Source organism: Littorina saxatilis, linkage group LG8 (assembly GCF_037325665.1).
Source record: "Littorina saxatilis isolate snail1 linkage group LG8, US_GU_Lsax_2.0, whole genome shotgun sequence".
Classification (NCBI taxonomy): domain Eukaryota; kingdom Metazoa; phylum Mollusca; class Gastropoda; order Littorinimorpha; family Littorinidae; genus Littorina; species Littorina saxatilis.
The window spans coordinates 64591001-64611278 of NC_090252.1; the positions used below are offsets into that span (position 1 = coordinate 64591001).

The 20278-nt window shown below is 40.6% G+C and overlaps 1 protein-coding gene and 1 long non-coding RNA gene across 2 annotated transcripts in view; one reads left to right on the plus strand and one right to left on the minus strand.

Annotated features, from left to right (window-relative positions):
• LOC138974160 (uncharacterized) overlaps positions 1-20278 on the plus strand; it is a 318701-nt gene that overhangs the window by 7095 nt on the left and 291328 nt on the right. The gene's annotated exons all lie outside the window — the stretch shown is intronic.
• LOC138974138 (uncharacterized) lies at positions 1968-19927 on the minus strand. Its single transcript, XR_011458329.1, has 3 exons — positions 19849-19927; positions 15097-15513; positions 1968-2083 (listed from the first exon to the last, which is right to left on the minus strand). It is a non-coding gene; the product is annotated as an uncharacterized lncRNA (long non-coding RNA).

Consider the following 20278-nt stretch of genomic DNA (forward strand, 5'->3'; position numbering starts at 1 on the left):
TCTCTATACATCTGTCTCTCTATACATCTGTCTCTCTATACATCTGTCTCTCTATACATCTGTCTCTCTATACATCTGTCTCTCTATACATCTGTCTCTCTATACATCTGTCTCTCTATACATCTGTCTCTCTATACATCTGTCTCTCTATACATCTGTCTACCTATACATCTGTCTCTCTATACATCTGTCTCTCTATACATCTGTCTCTCTATACATCTGTCTCTCTATACATCTGTCTCTCTATACATCTGTCTCTCTATACATCTGTCTCTCTATACATCTGTCTCTCTATACATCTGTCTCTCTATACATCTGTCTCTCTATACATCTGTCTACCTATACATCTGTCTCTCTATACATCTGTCTCTCTATACATCTGTCTCTCTATACATCTGTCTCTCTATACATCTGTCTCTCTATACATCTGTCTCTCTATACATCTGTCTACTTATACATCTGTCTCTCTATACATCTGTCTCTCTATACATCTGTCTACCTATACATCTGTCTACCTATACATCTGTCTCTCTATACATCTGTCTCTCTATACATCTGTCTCTCTATACATCTGTCTCTCTATACATCTGTCTCTCTATACATCTGTCTCTCTATACATCTGTCTCTCTATACATCTGTCTCTCTATACATCTGTCTACCTATACATCTGTCTCTCTATACATCTGTCTCTCTATACATCTGTCTACCTATACATCTGTCTCTCTATACATCTGTCTCTCTATACATCTGTCTCTCTATACATCTGTCTCTCTATACATCTGTCTGCCTATACATCTGTCTCTCTATACATATGTCTCTCTATACATCTGTCTCTCTATACATCTGTCTCTCTATACATCTGTCTCTCCATACATCTGTCTATCTATACATATGTCTACCTATACAACTGTCTCTCTATACATCTGTCTCTCTATACATCTGTCTCTCTATACATCTGTCTCTCTATACATCTGTCTACCTATACATCTGTCTCTCTATACATCTGTCTCTCTATACATCTGTCTCTCTATACATCTGTCTACCTATATATCTGTCTCTCTATACATCTGTCTCTCTATACATCTGTCTCTCTATACATCTGTCTCTCTATACATCTGTCTCTCTATACATCTGTCTACTTATACATCTGTCTCTCTATACATCTGTCTCTCTATACATCTGTCTCTTTAAGCATCTGTCTATCTATACATCTGTCTCTCTATACATCTGTCTACGTATACATCTGTCTACCTATACATCTGTCTCTCTATACATCTGTCTACCTATACATCTGTCCACATATACATCTGTCTACCTATACATCTGTCTCTCTATACATCTGTCTCTCTATACATCTGTCTACCTATACATCTGTCTACCTATACATCTGTCTACCTAACCATCTGTCTACCTATACATCTGTCTGCCTATACATCTGTCTACCTATACATCTGTCTCTCTATACATCTGTCTCTTTAAGCATCTGTCTATCTATACATCTGTCTCTCTATACATCTGTCTACGTATACATCTGTCTACCTATACATCTGTCTCTCTATACATCTGTCTACCTATACATCTGTCCACATATACATCTGTCTACCTATACATCTGTCTCTCTATACATCTGTCTATCTATACATCTGTCTCTCTATACATCTGTCTACGTATACATCTGTCTACCTATACATCTGTCTACCTATACATCTGTCTCTCTATACATCTGTCTCTCTATACATCTGTCTCTCTATACATCTGTCCAGCTATACATCTGTCTACCTATACATCTGTCTACCTATACATCTGTCTACCTATACATCTCTATGCATCTGTCTGCCTATTCATCTGTCTGTCTATATTATATTATCTGTCTCTCTATATATATGTCTGTCTGTACATTTGTCTGCCTATGTATCTGTCTCTTCATACATGTGTCTGAAGGTCGCAGCTGTCGATTTTACCTGCGAGGAGTTGTCGTCTATTCCAACAAACTGGCCACAGGTCATTCTAAGCGTCTGTCCAACAGAGCAACATCCAGTTTCTGACGTGATCAACGGTTTTATTGTGATGGGCCCTGGGTTCACTGCACACATTACACACAGGACGGGGTTACAACAGGGTCATAGTGATGGGTCCTGGGTTCACTGCACACATTACACACAGGACGGGGTTACAACAGGGTCATAGTGATGGGTCCTGGGTTCACTGCACACATTACACACAGGACGGGGTTACAACAGGGTCATGGTGATGGGCCCTGGGTTCACTGCACACATTACACACAGGACGGGGTTACAACAGGGTCATGGTTATGGGCACTGGGTTCACTGCACACATTACACACAGGACGGGGTTACAACAGGGTCATAGTGATGGGCCCTGGGTTCACTGCACACATTACACACAGGACGGGGTTACAACAGGGTCATAGTGATGGGTCCTGGGTTCACTGCACACATTACACACAGGACAGGGTTACAACAGGGTCATAGTGTTGGGCCCTGGGTTCACTGCACACATTACACACAGGACGGGGTTACAACAGGGTCATAGTGATGGGTCCTGGGTTCACTGCACACATTACACACAGGACGGGGTTACAACAGGGTCATAGTGATGGGTCCTGGGTTCACTGCACACATTACACACAGGACGGGGTTACAACAGGGTCATAGTGATGGGCCCTGGGTTCACTGCACACATTACACACAGGACGGGGTTACAACAGGGTCATAGTGATGGGTCCTGGGTTCACTGCACACATTACACACAGGACGGGGTTACAACAGGGTCATGGTGATGGGTCCTGGGTTCACTGCACACATTACACACAGGACGGGGTTACAACAGGGTCATAGTGATGGGTCCTGGGTTCACTGCACACATTACACACATGACGGGGTTACAACAGGGTCATGGTGATAGGTCCTGGGTTCACTGCACACATTACACACAGGACGGGGTTACAACAGGGTCATGGTGATGGGTCCTAGCTGGGTTCACTGCACACATTACACACAGGACGGGGTTACAACAGGGTCATAATGATGGGCCCTGGGTTCACTGCACACATTACACACAGGACGGGGTTACAACAGGGTCATGGTTATGGGCCCTGGGTTCACTGCACACATTACACACATGACGGGGTTACAACAGGGTCATGGTGATGGGCCCTGGGTTCACTGCACACATTACACACATGACAGGGTTACCACAGGGTCATGGTGATGGGCCCTGGGTTCACTGCACACATTACACACAGGACAGGGTTACAACAGGGTCATGGTGATGGGTCCTGGGTTCACTGCACACATTACACACAGGACGGGGTTACAACAGGGTCATGGTATTTAGCCCTGGGTTCAATCTATCGGTCTGAAACTCAAGTCGCATTGAATATTAAAAATATTGGTTGAAGTTAGCAGATCATAAACAATGCGAGATCCAGCTAGATAGATATATAGATAAAGTATTAATTGAGAGTATAAATTGATATATCGATAGATAGATAGATAGATAGGTAGGTAGATAGATAGATAGATAGATAGGTAGGTAGATAGATAGCTAGATATGTAGGTAAGTAGGTAGATAGATAGATAGATAGATAGATAGATAGATAGATAGATAGATAGATAGATAGATAGATAGATAGATAGATAGATAGATAGATAGATAGATAGATAGATATGGTCTTTTGCATCACTCTTGCAGTGCATCCTCAAAATTGGGCAGGTGGTCGCGTCATTTGTCTGAAATGAGAGCAACTTTCAAAGTAAATAAGGCATGAGTGCTGCATCGAATGCCGACTCTCTCGTAATAACACACGAACAGCCTTGGGTCAACACTGTACCTATCAAATATTGGCTTATTTTAACAGACGGAATCCAAATGAGAGTTAGGGCGCAAAGACTACAATTACACAACGAGAATAAGACTGCAATGTCCTTAGAACATGTACATACTGTATGATCAAAGTTGAAAATCAAGGTCTGTTACTTGTTGAGATACAGCGTTGTCATTTAAGTGACTCCCAAAGAGACGTTCTGCAATCCAGGTCTGTCCTGCGTCAGACGGGCTCATTGGGTAGGTCGCTTTACTTGGAAATGGCTCAACATCTTAAAGGGGTATAATAGACACAAAACAAATCTCTAATCGTGCTATCCAGTTCCCGTTGGGGATCACGACACACCAGGAATGTCTTACAATAAGCGTGTTTGTGCTCTGTTATGTGTGTTTCAGGTAGCGTTTTCCCAGTACCTCTCCCAGCAGAGACAGAGGTCGTTCTAGGACGACGAAGCCTAAACATATCTCTGGGAAGCGCACCCTGCACGGATTTAGTAAAAGAGACGGCAGCTCAGCGAAGCGACAACGATCACGCTCCGGATCTCCACAACAAAACATGAGCCCGACAACGCAGAACACGAAACATGCGAGGCTGTCAGTGTCACGCACATCCGACAACACTAGCGATGCAAACAATGACACGTGCATCAGGCCTGAAAACGAACTCAGCAACTCACAGGGTGCGGACAGTTCGCTATGCTGACCCGTAACCCGTGACCGCGCCCCCGTGTTTACGTGTGCTTTCACGTGCCTCGCGACTTGGCTATGTTAAAGGACAACGATATGTTTTTTGCGACATTATGATAGACTTGTGTAATGAATGGCGTTTCAATATGCTCTCTTAATGTGAGAGGATTGTGCAACAAAAGAAAAAGAAGATAAGTATTTGATTTATTTAAAAAAAGAAAGTATGATTTAATATGTTTGCAAGAATCGTACATTACTGACGATGTAAAAGACCAGTGGGAGAGAGAATGGGGTGGAAAAGTGTATCACTCATCACTTACATGTCAAAGAATGGGACACATGATCCTAATGAAAAAGAGTTACAGTTGTGATGTGGAAATAATGTTTAAAACAGAAAGAATATTATGTGTGAAAATTAATTCGGATAACAATTGTTTTTACGTGGTGAACGTTTATTTTCCTAATAATTCTTTGGAAAAAAGTCAATTGTGGAAACAAGTAAATGAGTATTTAGAAAATTTAGATGGTGAGAAAATAATCTGTGGTGATTTTAATTTTGTTTTCAATAACGATTTAGATATTGTAAGTGGAGAAAAGCATAAAACGGTTGGTGTGGTAAATTTCCAGCAATTCTTCAATAATAATCAATCAATCAATCAATAAGTCCTAGGGCCGGTATTGTTTGTGTTATACACCACACCCCTCGCTGACATCATGGCCTCACACTCAGTTCTCCGTCATTCTTATGCAGATGATACGCAACTTCAGAAGTCTGCTGATCTCAAGAGTTTCGACACTCTGATGCACTCAATGCAAGAATGCATCCTGGACGTTAAATCCTGGATGACATTTAACAAGCTAAAATTAAATGATGAGAAAACGGAAGTCATGGCTGCCTCCTCTCCACGCATGTCTACCTCCATCCAGCTCCCAGAGTCCATCACAATAGGCAATGCAGTTGTCCCCTTCTCGGTTTCAGTGAAGAACTTGGGTGTCACACTAGACTCCCACCTAACTATGAACGCACAGGTACAAAACATCACTCGTGCCGTCAACTTTGAACTCCGCCGCATTGGCTCGATACGCCATTACCTTTCTGAAGAAGCAGCTCTGACTCTAGTCTCTGCATTCATTCTTTCCAGACTGGACTATTGTAATGCACTGCTGTATGGCTGCCCCCAGTACCTCCTAAACAGGTTACAGAAATTTCAGAACAATGCTGCACGCCTGGTCCTCAGAGTCCGCAAGTCCAAACACATTTCCCCTCATCTCCAAGCACTGCACTGGCTTCCAATAGAGTCACGCATCAAGTATAAAATCGCATGCCTATCCTATGGTGCACTCACACAGACAGGACCCGCATACCTCACAGACATGACTCAGACATACACACCGGGCAGGACACTCCGCTCCTCAGCAGACACCTCTATCCTTTCCACTCCGAGAGTCAACACTAAATCTTTTGGTGAGCGCTCTTTTTCTGTTTCTGCTCCTCTCGTCTGGAACTCTCTCCCTGTCACTCTTCGTCACTCTGCCTCCTCTGGCTCTTTCCGCACAGGCCTGAAAACGCATCTTTTTTCACTTGCATACACATGATACCCCCCCCCCCCCCCCTGCGTGCATGGAGTGTTTTGAATTTGTATGTATATATATGGCTTTTTCTCATTCCATTGCTTTGTCATGTTTTTTCTTTTGAGTTTTGAGTATTGTTTGCATGGAGTTCGGTATTAATTTTGCTTGTATGGTTTTGCTTGTATGACTTTGTTTTGTCTTTACCCTGTTTGCTTGGTCTTGCGTGCTTGGAGTGTGTTAAGCTTTTGTGTTTGCTTGCATGGAGTATGCTGAGTATGCTATGTTATGTAGATTGTGGGTCTTGTTCATTGTGTATGGTTTTATTATTAGTTATGTTAATTCTAGTTATTGTAAAGCGCATTGAGCATATACATGATTATGCGCTATAGCAAATGTCCATTATTATTAAGTCTTATATCGCGCATATTCCGTGGGTACAGTTCTAGGCACTCTGCAGTGATGCCGTGTGAGATGAAATTTTATACGGCCAGTAGATTGCAGCCATTTCGGCGCATATTTACCTTTCACGGCCTATTATTCCAAGTCACACGGGTATAGGTAGACAATTATTAACTGTGCCTAAGCAATTTTGCCAGGAAAGACCCTTTTGTCAATCGTGGGATCTTTAACGTGCACACCCAATGTAGTGTACACGGGGGGAGGTTCGGACACCAAAGAGAGTCTGCACACAAAGTTGACTCTGTGAAATAAATTTCCACCGAACCTGGGATCGAACTCACGCTGACAGCGGCCAACTGAATACAAATCCAGCGCGCTACCAACTGAGCTATATCCCCTGAGCTATGTCTTAAATGATGTATGGCGCCTGTTTCACACAGATGAAAAGGAGTTTTCCTGGAGTAGGAAGAATCCCTTTATAGCCCGTCGTCTCGATTATATTTTCATTTCTGATCATTTATTTGATAAAACCCTTTTTTGTAATAGTTTGTCAGTACCACACACAGATCATCGTTTGCTTGAACTCAAAATTCAGTTTGTAAATATCAAACGTGGTCCCTCTTATTGGAAATTCAATAACCGATTATTGAGTGACACATTTTTTGTTGATTTGATGAATGATTTGATTGATGCCTTTTGATTAGAAAATATGGATACGAATGCTCACTTAAAATGGGAATTATTGAAAGTACGAATGCGTGATTTGTGTACAGCCTATGCAGCAGGAAGGAAACGAAAACAAACTAATTATTGTGTTTCTCTTCAGAGGGAATTAGATGAATCTGATACACTATTAGCCAATAAACCACAGGATGAGACGCTTTTGATAAAGAGAGAAAATATTAAATCAGAGCTTGAGGTACTGTCACTGGAAAAAGCCAAAAGTGCCCAAGTTTGTTCCCGTGTCCAGTTTATAGAAGAAGGGGAGAAAAACACCAAATATTTTTTGAACTTGGAAAAAAGTAAAGCCAATATGAAAATTATGGACCGGTTGCAAACAAAAGATGGCAGGGTAGTAAATACACAGCAAGAAATTATGAAAGAACAGGTACGTTTTTTTTAAAGATGCATATGAAAAACGATCTGAATTTAACGAAGTGAGTGCACTGGAATTTGTACAAGATTTGAATATACCGTTTCTCTCCAATGACCAAAAAGGCAATCTAGATTCTGATATTACCAAAGAGGAATTAACAGTTGCTCTGAAACTATTAAATAACGATTCAGCCCCAGGTCTAGATGGCCTCACTACCTGTTTTTATAAAGTATTTTAGCTGAAGATTAGGGATGTAGTTCATGCTTCCTTTATATCATCCTTTGCTAATGGCGAGTTATCGACCACTCAAAAACAAGCTGTCCTGACATTAATCCATAAAGGGAAAGAACTACCCAGAGATGATCTCGGGAATTGGAGACCCATATCTCTGACTAACACAGATTACAAGATCCTCGCAAAATGTCTGGCAAGAAGACTTTCAACTGTAATTGGTGATATTATTCATGAAAATCAGGTAGGAAAATTAGCACAATGATTAGACTTATTGATGAGACCATAGATATTATGAATACAATGGATAAACCTGGAGTTTTATTGGCAGTTGATTTTCGACGCGCTTTTGATAGCATATCCAAAGACTTTATTTTGTTTGCTTTTGATAAGTTTGGTTTTGGAGACAATTTTAAGAAATGGTCTTCGGTTATCATGAATAACAGTCAAAGTTGTATTAATTATACAGGGTGGATTTCTGAGCATTTCCCTGTGGAATCAGGCATCCGTCAAGGATGTCCATTCTCGCTGATGGCATTTATTATAGCCCTTGAATTGTTAGCAATTAAGATTCGTTCAGATGAAGATGTTGAGGGTATCCGGCTACCCATGTCACCTTTTGAGGTATCACCAATGAGGGTCCTAAAACTGCTCTTATATGCCGATGATGTCACCCTTTTTTTTACATGATCAAAGAGATTTAGAAAGAGCATTACATATTTTAAACATGTTTAAAACTGTTTCCAATTTAGAAGTGAATGTAAATAAAACTGAAGCCATGTGGATTGGGTCAAACAAATACTGTACTGACCAATATTTTGGTCTTAAATGGAAACGGAAAGTAAAAATCGTTGGAATTGTTTTTTCATCAATTGAAGACAACTGGTCTAAGAAAATTCAACGTATGCAACAAATAATTTTTAATTGGTCCAGAAGAAACTTAAGTATACAAGGCAGGGATGTCGTTAGGCGTCGGACATCGGACATAGACCGATTGAAAGGCTCAAGTGTGACCCTCCACCACGCAATGAGTCGCATGTCATCTCGCGCGGTTCTGCGCTAGGCTTAAGATAAGTCCGGGGAGTGTCTGGTAACAGTGTGAGGGTCACCTAAGTCACGGGCTTATAACTCAAACAGTTTTCGCTCTTTTCTAAAACGGTTTTCACCACTGGCTAGAGCATAAAAAACTCTTTAGAAAAATGTAAAAATATGAAAACCATGCAAAGGTGACATGCGACTCATTCCGTGGTGGAGGGTCACAAATGTCCGATTCACATAGCCGCATGGCGGTCAGATGTCCTATCGTTTTGAACTGAGCGCGGTCATTGTCCGATAAGAACTCCATTCCTTCGGACAGGGCGATATTCGATATTTTCCTTTCAAGATACACATTTTCAAAAAGAATTCATGTTGATGTGCGGGATGCCCTATTTGGCCTAGTTAAAAGGAATTCTATTTCATCGATCCGCTGAAGCAAACTATGTCAATTTGCTGATCTTGATTGCAAAAATGTGCATAGGTATTTATAGATACGGTACCCCTTTAGAGATCGGATGTATTTTTGAAAAAGAGTTAAGTTTAAGAAAAATAATTGACTTGTGACTCGCATATGTGTTGCTATCCGTGAAATTGAAATAAAGAAACGTTAGGTAACAAAAGGAGAAATGATGACGGAAGAAAATATAGGACAAAATGTATTAAAAATAGTAAGTGGAGAGAGAGAAGATAGAACGAGAGGAGACAGTGAGAGAGAGAGAGGGAGAGAGAGAGGGAGAGAGAAAGAGAGAGAGTTTGGCAGACTATGGGAGAGAGGGTGAGAGAGACCGACAGAGTATGGGGGAGAGGAGAGAGAGAGAGAGTGATAGAGAGAGAGAGTGAGAGAGTGAGAGAGGGTAGAGAGAGAGAGAGAGAGAGAGAGAGAGAGAGAGAGAGAGAGAGAGAGAGAGAGAGAGAGAGAGAGAGACGAAACAAAAAAGAAGAACAAAGAAGAAGACAGAAGAATCCGAAGAACAAAATTCAGAAAAAAACAGACAAGTCGAAGAGAAAGAAAGTGGATGCAGAGAAAGACAGACTAAGGAGTGAGTGAGAGAGAGAGAGTGAGAGAGAGAGAGAGAGAGAGAGAGAGAGAGAGAGAGTGAGAGAGAGAGAGATGTTGTGTGGACAAGTGTGAGAAAGAGAGAGAGAGAGAGAGAGAGAGAGAGAGAGCTGGTGCGTGGACAAGTGGAGTAAGAGAGGGAGAGAGAGAGAGAGAGAGAGAGAGAGAGAGAGAGAGAGAGAGAGAGAGAGAGAGAGAGAGAGAGAGAGAGAGAGAGAGAGAGAGGGTAAATGTAAAAAAAAAAAAAAATTGTCCATGATCTGTTTACTGTCCATTGAGTGTGAAGCCGAGAGAAAGAGTGAGACGGAAGGAAAGCAATAATAACTTAATAAGAATTAAAAAAAACTTCCGATAACGCACGCACATGTGTGATTAACAATGTCTGATCTCCGGAAAAAAAAAAGAAAAAAAAAGTGTTTTTGCTTTTTGTAATTCGGTTGGTTTGGTGCGTTATACAATGCATCTGTTTTTTCAAGACTAAGCATTGGTCACATTAAAACACAAGGATCATCATAGGCCATCATGACTTGTATCATTTTACATCGCATTCTAAGAAAGAGCAGAATTCTCACTATGCGCGCGGTACATTTCTAGAATCGCGTAGCGCAAAGTTGGAATTCCTGCAATGGCGGCCATTGTTAGAATTCCAACAAAGCGCAGGTCATTTCCGGAAAAGCGCCGATGACGAGATGGGTCGCAACAACTATAAGTCTTGCGTCTGCTTTTGGTTTCAGTTCGAGACATTTTCACGAAGCGCATTCAATTATGCCACTGAAATAAAAACGAAGGCCTGCCAAAGTTTAACAAAAGCTGAACACCTTTGGCTTTTCAACGGCATCCTGTGCTCCGTTTGGGTCAATAACAGGTGAAAACACGGCGAGCGTCATTCTTGAAAATGACAGTGTCGCCGCTGAAACGTGACACAACCACGGAAAGAGAAGTTTTGTCTGTTGTACAGGACATGGTGTCGGCACAGCAGGAAATTCGCAGAAACGGTCTTTTAACTATTTATGGCTGACCCTGTTTGGTTGGTTAGACCTTGACAGCAAAGAGACCATACTGCTTTGTCGAATCTGTGTTGAAACGGACTTTTTAAAATGTTCTCAGTATTTCATGTTCTAGTCAAATCATGCAGTTTGTGAGACAATCACAAAAAGAGTGCTGACCGTTTTGGTTGCTTTTTAGTTTGTTTCTTTTTGTGTGTGTCCTATTTGAAACTAAATTAATAAAACAATGTATGCCAACATGTTCGGTGCATATATGTGTGTGTGCACATGATTTTGGAGCCATGTACAGTGTTTTCCACAACACTATGATGTCCTATTGATATTTCTGAAAGCGGCCAAATGTCCTATTGCTGCCGAAGAGCTCAGGACATTTGTCCTATAGGTGTGAATTTGTAACAACATCACTGCAAGGTAAAATTTGCATTGTTAAAACCTTTCTTATATGTCAGTTTCGTTTATATTTTCCAGTCTCTAGCAGTGCCTTATCATGTTTTACATCAAATTAATTCCATTTTGTTCACGTTTATTTGGAAGAAAAAACATTTAAATACACGGGCGTTTGAAAAAGTAAAACGAACAATTATGTGTAAATTAAAAGATAATGGTGGATCAAATATGATAAATGTTGTGGATATGCACAACTCATTATGATGTCGTGGGCTATTGGTCTGCAGAACTCTACAGACAATTACTGGTCTGTCATTCGTAGATATGTTTTTTCAAGTTTGGGTAATGGTTTGTCCTGTTTTGACTCTAATGCATCCTCCAAGAAGCTGGTTGGCGTTGTTAACTGCAGATCGGTCTTTTGGAGACAAGTATTGTTAACCTGGCTAGACAACAAACACATGTTGTATGAAAAGTATGATGCCACACCTGTTCCATTGATGAATTAATGTATATGGAACAACATGAATATACAATATAAACATAAATGCCTCTTTTTCAAAGATTTTATTAAATGTCATATTTATCATGTAAAGGATGTCGTGAATGAAATCGTGACATGATTTCATTTGAAGAATTATGTCAAAAGGTTGGTTATAAACCAGCCAGACAATTTGAGTATAATGCGTTATGTACAGCACTTAAAACAAAACTTGATTAACGCATTGCCATACCGATATGTTCTGTTGCAGGGTTTGACTCGTATTGGTAATATTACACCAAGGGAAATAAGAACTGTTTTGGTTAATTTCGAGGTACAAACTCCGAGCGCCTGTTCTTTTTGGCAAAGAAAGCATAATGTTGTTCTGGAATCAAGATACTGGCTGTTAGCTGTTAATTGTACAAAAGAAGAACGACTGCGTCTGCTTCATTGGAAAATTTTACACAGAATTTACCCAACGAATATTTTACTAAACAAGATGGGTTTATGTCAAACTAATAATTGTGAAGTTTGTAATGAACCGGATACACTTGAGCACTTCTTTTTTCATTGTCAAGAGGTGAGGAACGTTTGGAAACTATGTAAAGACTTTATTTATAAGCAAATTTATTATAATATAACTTTGAATGAAACAGATATATTATTTGGTTTTTGGAATGAAAATTTAAAAAACAATCAAATTTATTTTATAAATTATTGTATTTTAATAACAACAAGTCGCGTAAGGCGAAAATACAATATTTAGTCAAGTAGCTGTCGAACTCACAGAATGAAACTGAACGCAACGCAACGCAGCAAGACCGTATACTCGTAGCATCGTCACTCCACCGCCCGTGGCATTGACAAGAAGAGCGGGGTATTCGTTGCGTTAAGAAGGATAGCACGCTTTTCTGTACCTCTCTTCGTTTTAACTTTCTGAGCGTGTTTTTAATCCAAACATATCATATCTATATGTTTTTGGAATCAGGAACCGACAAGGAATAAGATGAAAGTGTTTTTGAATTGATTTCGAAAAAAAAATGTTGATAATAATTTTGATATATTTAATTTTCAGAGCTTGTTTTTAATCCGAATATAACATATTTATATGTTTTTGGAATCAGCAAATGATGGAGAATAAGATAAACGTAAATTTGGATCGTTTTATAATTTTTTTTTTTTTTTTACAATTTTCAGATTTTTAATGACCAAAGTCATTAATTAATTTTTAAGCCACCAAGCTGAAATGCAATACCGAACCCCGGGCTTCGTCGAAGAGTACTTGACCAAAATTTCAACCAATTTGGTTGAAAAATGAGGGCGTGACAGTGCCGCCTCAACTTTCACGAAAAGCCGGATATGACGTCATCAAAGACATTTATCAAAAAAATGAAAAAAACGTTCGGGGATTTCATACCCAGGAACTCTCATGTCAAATTTCATAAAGATCGGTCCAGTAGTTTAGTCTGAATCGCTCTACACACACACACACACAGACAGACAGACGCACATACACCACGACCCTCGTTTCGATTCCCCCTCGATGTTAAAATATTTAGTCAAAACTTGACTAAATATAAAAATGACCATAGGAAAATGTAAGTATGGGAAGAAGTTAGACTTACGTATTTTATTGGAATTAGAGTTAAACATTAGACAGAAGTTTATGTTTTGTATAATATAAAGTTGATTATGTTATAAAGAAAAAGACCAAGGTAGAAGGATGCTCCCCGCCTCAAAAAAAAAACAAAAAAAATCGGTCAAAAAATATGGGTTGAAGCATCCTGCATGCAACTGAGGTCCAAAAAAAATTAAAAAAAAAAAAAAAGGTAGCGTTTTCTAACTGAGACTTCACTTTTGCCGCAGTCTCTGTTTTGTTACTGTCTCGTTTTTCAGTCCTGAGAGGAGCTTGCGTTTCACGCACTGTTGCTTGAGGTAGAGATTTGGAATCGCCCAAAGAGCGACATATATCAGTTCGGGGTTTGGTAAAGATTACAACACACACAAGGAGTATCTTAAACTTTGTGTTTGAGCGTTCCATTTTACAAATCAAAATGTTGTGTTTGGTAGTCTTTCGAGACCATGTGTATTATTCTAATGACACTGTGTTTGTTTCTGCTTTTCCATATGTCATCTAGCTCCGTGCAACACGGACATTGCATGCGTTTGATACATTACAGGTCTTACTTCCTGAATCCAACGACTTTTATCTGCTTCGACAAATGCTTACCCATCAATCAATCAATCAATCAATTTGAGGCTTATATCGCGCGTATTCCGTGGGTACAGTTCTAAGCGCAGGGATTTATTTTTTATTTTTTTTATTTTTATGCAATTTATATCGCGCACATATTCAAGGCGCAGGGATTTATTTATGCCGTGTGAGATGGAATTTTTTTACACAATACATCACGCATTCACATCGGCCAGCAGATCGCAGCCATTTCGGCGCATATCCTACTTTTCACGGCCTATTATTCCAAGTCACACGGGTATTTTGGTGGACATTTTTATCTATGCCTATACAATTTTGCCAGGAAAGACCCTTTTGTCAATCGTGGGATCTTTAACGTGCACACCCCAATGTAGTGTACACGAAGAGACCTCGGTTTTTCGTCTCATCCGAAAGACTAGCACTTGAACCCACCACCTAGGTTAGGAAAGGGGGGAGAAAATTGCTAACGCCCTGACCCAGGGTCGAACTCGCAACCTCTCGCTTCCGAGCGCAAGTGCGTTACCACTCGGCCACCCAGGACTAAACAAAATGATTAGGAACAGAAGTCATGACTAACTGCCACAGAAAAGTGGAACAAGAAAACCGCTCGCCGATTAAAATGTATTTGTTTATTTGAGAATAGGTTCTTGGCATTTTCGCGCAAATCCTTATAGATTAATCTACATTACAGTACAGAAAATGCCCCTTGAGCTGTTTAAGGTCCAATTCGCAAGAAAAAAATCCCCAAATGTCCCCTTGGATTGTACACCCTAAACCATGCATGATAGCTGAATAGAATAAGCTGCCCGAGGCCAGTCTGCTAGCGGCCATTAATTTCAACTGAAATGCAATAAAATCAAAAATCAAAATTGTTAATGAATGAACTCTAAATGTTTCACTGACTTTGTACTGTCCAAAAAAGACTTTATAAGACACGTGCATGTAAAATACGAGAAATAAGAAGATAATATCTTGATCCATTGTTTGTTTAAATTTGAGCAAGTGGTAAGTTATTTTTCCTGCTTAGTTCAAGTCGTTTGTAATGGATGTGCTTTACTACTTTGCTAAAACAAATCCACTCACCTTGGATCGAAATATTTGTATCACTCGCGTAATATCTAGTTTTAGTGGCGTTGTCCAATGAAGAAGCAGTGCAGATGTACTTTCCAGAATCACAACAGTTTGCTCTGTTCAAGGTCAGGGTGACGGTTTTCTCCCCTAGACTGCCAGTTACATTGGATCCCTGAGGTGCCGAAGCTTGCAATTCTGCATTGCCTTGGTGACGAGTTGATAATGCTGCTGCTAGCACCACAGGGTCAGCATTGGGATTGGCATGCAGCACTCGCTGAATGTTTATGGCAAACACCTCCTGATTCGTATCAACCGAAGATGCTATACATGCGATAATAATGCTGTGAGACACATTTGGGGTCAAGGTCACTCTTGGTGGATTTGGGGTGGTAATGATCGTAGTGAGGCCGGCAATATTTCCACAATCACCTGCAATAATACACACCAACCCGAGGGACATGTTGAGTTAGCTTAGTAACTTTGTGTTCTATATGTTTAAACAGACAATGTTTTTGACGGATTAACAGTGCGGCAACATGTCAGTGTTGTTGTTCGTACTGTTAAAGTGTTTATTCGATTCTACAAGTGCCAAGCACTTTGACACACCCAAACACATCACGGAAAACTACATATTAACATCTTCACTACAGCTACGCATCAGAGGGAAGTCTTCGACAGTGAAGTATCACTATACGCTAGACTGTTTACTATTACAGTCGTGTCGACAATCGCTTGAAGTATCACTATACGCTAGACTGTTTACTATTACAGTCGTGTCGACAATCGCTTGAAGCATCACTATACGCTAGACTGTTTACTATTACAGTCGTGTCGACAATCGCTTGAAGTATCACTATACGCTAGACTGTTTACTATTACAGTCGTGTCGACAATCGCTTGAAGTATCACTATACGCTAGACTGTTTACTATTACAGTCGTGTCGACAATCGCTTGAAGTATCACTATACGCTAGACTGTTTACTATTACAGTCGTGTCGACAATCGCTTGAAGTATCACTATACGCTAGACTGTTTACTATTACAGTCGTGTCGACAATCGCTTGAAGTATCACTATACGCTAGACTGTTTACTATTGCAGTCGTGTCGACAATCGCTGTGCGCGCCTGCGTTTGTCAAGCAATTAGTGCGACTGCCCCAGGTAAACTTAAAAGGCGCCCACTCATGTATTTTCAGAAGTCAAATATGCATAGACCAGGCTTCGTTCAATTGCTTTTTAAATGGTAACCTAATTAGGCAAAGCTGCACAAGTAGCTATTATATTGGAATAATGCGTGTACACGGAAATGAAATGCCGTCTTTTCTTGTTCTGATCTCCGCGATGTACACTAACACCTAAAAACCTAATAACAAGTACAACACAATACAATCTAAATCACAGCACGAAAGCCTTTAGGTACACACTGCCATTGCAACACCATGGTGTTAACACCATACAGGAAACATTGCAACACCATGGTGTTAACACCACACAGGAAACATTGCAACACCATGGTGTTAACACCACACAAGAAACATTGCAACACCATAGTGTAAACACCACACAGGAAACATTGCAACACCATAGTGTTAACACTGCACAGGAAACGAGCAGTAGATAACGAGAGGTTTTTGCGTCAGTTTTGGGGGTACCAGGACAAAAAGCGCTCTATGTCAGCAGTGCCGGTGTCACGACATTTTCTTTCGCCGAAATATGTTTTTCTCCCCCACCAACACGTTTCACTCATTTTTGTACCAAAAATTGTCTGAGCGAACGACGACGAAGAAGAAGAAGAAGTACCAAAAACAGTTCTTCGACAAAACCATCCTCTGACTTCGGGTTAGGGGTACAGTGAAGTCCGGCTGTAGTGATAGACCCATATAGTGATAGTCCGGCTGTAGCAATAGAATTTCTGGGTCCCGGTCCCAGTTGTTCATGTTCTTTGTTAACTTAGTCCGGTTGTAGTGATAGTTTTCAGTCCGGATATAGTGATAGTCCGCTTGTAGTGATACTATTTTCACGTCCCGGGGAAGCTAAAGTCCGGCTGTAGTGATAATGTTCGAGAGTAATCTCCCTTTACCAAAATGGCGAGCAAAAGCCAGCCACGCACTGTGCTTACCCTGAAGCGGAAAATTGATCTCTTGAAAGACATTGAAAGAAAACAAGGTACACAGACGGAAATTGCAAAGAAGTACAAGGTTGCACAGTCAACAGTATGCGCTATTGTGAAAAATGGTGACAATCTGACAAATTTTCATTTAACGCTTATTTCTAAGTGGCCCCCCCCCCTCTCTCTCTCTCTCTCTCTCTCTCTTTCTCTCTAAAACACACACACACACACACACGCACGCACGCACGCACACACACACACACACACCGGCTGTTGAACTGCCAGGACGGGGGTAGGTTAACACAGGACATTTGCAAGCCTGACAAAGACGACAGAAGAAACGTCACACAACGAAATCAATAGTGGTTCCAAAATCACCTTGTTACTGCCTTGAGGCTAGTTTACCAAATGTGCCGCCGCATGTAGCAATAAAAGCTTTGAAGATATCACTACAACTACAAGCGATTGGCCGGATGTAGTAATAAAACCTACAAAAATAGAACTATAACCGGACGTCCGGATGTAGTGATAAAACCTACAAAAATATCACTATAACCGGACGTCCTGGTGTAATGATAGTCCGGATGTAGTGATAAAAAAATTTGGTCCCGAGGGCTATCACTACATCCGGACTTCACTGTAATTAAGTTTGGGAATGGGTTAGGTACATGTAAACAGTTTTAAAATGCGTCAATTTCTGGCGATGTTTGTGAACTAAGAATTCAATCGACGCCGTCCGCGGAAATTCGAAATCTTCGTTCACAAACATCGCCAGAAATTGACGCATTTTAAAACTGTTTACATACCTAGCCCATTCCCAAACTTACCCAACCCGTAGTCAGAGGATGATTTTGCATAAGAATTGTTTTCGGTACAAAAATCAGTGAAACGTGTTGGTGGGGGAGAACAAAATATTTCGGCGAAAGAGAATTTCGTGACACCGGAATGGATTGCTTCAAAAATTTCAGGATCTTAAGTCTACATACGAGACGTACGTCCGGTAAAATGTCGCATCGTTACAAATATTTGTTGAGATGATATGCAATCTTCCGGAAAATATTTTAAAACGTGTCATAAGTTTTAAGTTTACATAAAACAAATCATGACTTTGCAGGCGTGCAGACAAAATACATGTTACAAATACTGCCAAAGTTTCATATAAATACAATCACTAGTTTACGTTTCCTAGTCCTGTAAACACGATCAAATATTTTTGAAGGATCACAGTGCGACAGCCATGTCCAGTCATCCGTGACTGCAGCATGTTTTGAGAGGCATTCAGCGATAACCCCAGTCAATAGCAAACAGCCTGAACGTTCCATTTTTTTTCTCGTGTGTTTACATGGCTAGTAAATGTCCGTCAGTCGTCATACTCAAATGAAACTTTGACAGTTCTTGTAACAACCATTTGTCTTTATGCATGCAAAGTCATTAATTTTTAGGATGTAAATTCTCAAACCTGTGACGGGTTTAAAAACCTTTTTTTTCTGAAGAGTGCATAACATCTGAGAACAAGCATGTAGTGATCCAACTTTTCACCCAGGGTAAGTCTCGCCTGTAGACTTCAGCTCCTGAAAGTTTCGAATCAATCCATTTAGGCTTTGCTGAAATAAAGCGCTTTTTATCATGATACTCGTCAAAATGGACGCAAAATCCTCTTGTTTTCTACTGCTCGTGCGTTCCACACCTGCATCAGTAGAAATGCCATAACACAAGAGATACGCAATATAGCAAAACAAAACAACATGTTCTGGATAGCTACATGATTTTTCTTTCCTCTTGTATGTAAAAGTTGCCAAGTTGCGCCTATTCTGAATTAAAATTTGTGTCGATTTTTTTAATTGGTATCTGACTTGGTATCTGACGTTTTTGTCAGGTCGATTTGGGGGGTACCCTTACTTCGGTGGTGGTCACGTGATACTTTGAACAGACATCTTTGATCCGAAAAGTGTGCAACTGCAAGGTAGCCAAGTGAAGCGTCTTAAATGGCATATAAAGTTTGAAGAAAATGACACGGGGTTGAATGTTTTAGTTGGGGTACAAAAATGGGTGTAATCACTTTTTTGCTCAGTTTAGTACACTTGCTGCTTGCGCATTGCTAATACTGCTTTCGTCGCTTTCATGTGGCGAAAAAGACTGCGCTTGTCTGCACAATCCTGATGATCCTGGTCTATGTTATTAAGATCGTAAGGATTGTCTAGATCTAGCACCTGCAAAATCGCATCCCTTAACAAGCGTCGCCTGCTATCTATTTGTTGATCAAATCTAGCAGCAAACAACGGGGAAGCTAATACGAGTCTTCTACGTTGTACCACTGAGACGTCTCCAGGTGTGTTCGGTCTGTGCGCGGTGTTACACACACACACACACACACTCACACACATACACACACACCCATACACACACACACACCCATACACACACACACATATATACACACACACACACACACACACACACACACACACACAAAGCAGCTTTATAGATTAAAGAATAGGCCTACTGACAGCTTTCCCTTAAATTACAAAACGCTACTTTGCACATTTTGCATGAACAGCTCAGTTTGGTCATCCTCGCTGAAACACAACAGCAAAGAACAGTGGCATAAGAACAGCAGCATAGGTTTAGAATCACTGAGAATACAAAATGCTTACCCGTTTGCAGGAAACACAGCAGGGCTGTCAACAAGACATGAAAAACGTGCGGTGCCATTTGTGTTACTAGTTGAGACTTTTTTTTTGTAGAACGTGTATGACATCCTGTACCTATAACGTCATCAGCTTGAGGTTTTACGTCATACATTTTCCAAGTTGTACACGTCGCGCTAGCCAAGACGCCACCTAATTGGATTCTGGAGAGCGATCGTGATGAAGAGGAATGCGTTGGCTTCTGCAAAAATGTCTGTTCCATTTCAGCATAGTAAAATAACATGACTAGTTTTAGGGTAGGCCTATAGATGCAATAGCGGAATAACATGAGCTGTTTTCATGAAATGAGTGAGTGTTGGTGGATCTATTCGCACTGAAGAGAAGAAGACATGCGGCTATGGGTAGGACGTCAGCCGGCCTTGTTTATCTCACATAA